We start from the raw sequence: 1087 nt of genomic DNA on the forward strand, positions 1-1087 counted from the left end.
GCTCGTTCACCTAAACGCATGCAGATGTTCAGACTCTTACTCGAGCCTCGGCTCTGTTGAAGGTACATGGAGTTCTTTTGTTTTCTAGCATCTATCTGTTTTTTATTTGTCTCGTTTCAGTGGGCCTCCTTGATTCAATCTGGTGAGATTTTATTTCAAAGTGTGTGTGGAGCAGCTTAGAGGACTGAGAATGACGTAAATAAGATGAATCATTTGTTGTTTAAATACTTGTGGTTTAGGGCCTGTGCTGCACTTAATTTTCATTGTTTCCACAATCCAGTTGTAATTAAAGAATGGCTGTGTGTGTTGTGTGTGCGTGCACATTAAGACCCCGTTGCCTCTGTGCCTCTGCATTAGAACATGTGTGGGATGGTTATGAATACATTGTGGTTCTGTTTAATGCAGGATATATATCATTTACATATGACAGCAGAGGTTTTCCCCCTTCCACCCCTTTGTCCTGCTTTTGTTGTATGGCGATGGAATTGTGTATTTAATCAGCCCCATCCTATCTTCATGGAAATTTCCATCTGGCAATTATTCCCCATTCAAAATAAATACATGCATGTTGCTGAGAGCTCATTGTGGGGTTTGTTTTACATAAGCCAAACTTCTCAGAGTCAAGTTCTCAATGATGAAATACAACAAAACCTTTTCCTAAACTCTGGGCTTCTTCCATGAAACTCTCCTCACTGGGTTCCTTGTCAAACAGGATGAGAATAAACAGGTTGGCTCAGAGAGAGAGAGAAAGAGAAAGAAAGAGCTCAGATGATGAAGTGCATTACAGAGTTTTTGATGGATGCGAGGGTTCCGTTTGAAGGGCTTGGAGTGATCTTGAAAGCTTGGCTGTGGCCACTCTCGCTGTGTCCCAGACAGTGAAACACAATAAGCGTGCAGATGTTCAAAGTGTTTGGCCGCACTGGAGCCTCCAGCCCTCTCCCTCTCATCTGAGTAGGAAATGCTTTAGCTGGAACTGTTTGTTTTCTCTGTGTCTGTGGTCTGAACTGTAGATTCACTTACATCTCTGACCCCCTCCTCCTCCCCTCTCTCTCTCTCTCTCTCTCTCTCTCTCTCTCTCTCTCTCTCT

General features: G+C 43.3%; 1 protein-coding gene across 2 annotated transcripts in view; it reads left to right on the forward strand.

The window, feature by feature from the left end:
• Nucleotides 1-1087, forward strand: part of nkd2b (NKD inhibitor of WNT signaling pathway 2b) — a 23202-nt gene that overhangs the window by 17421 nt on the left and 4694 nt on the right. The window lies entirely within an intron of this gene.

Source organism: Larimichthys crocea, chromosome XIII, assembly GCF_000972845.2.
Source record: "Larimichthys crocea isolate SSNF chromosome XIII, L_crocea_2.0, whole genome shotgun sequence".
In the NCBI taxonomy this organism is placed as follows: Eukaryota; Metazoa; Chordata; class Actinopteri; family Sciaenidae; genus Larimichthys; species Larimichthys crocea.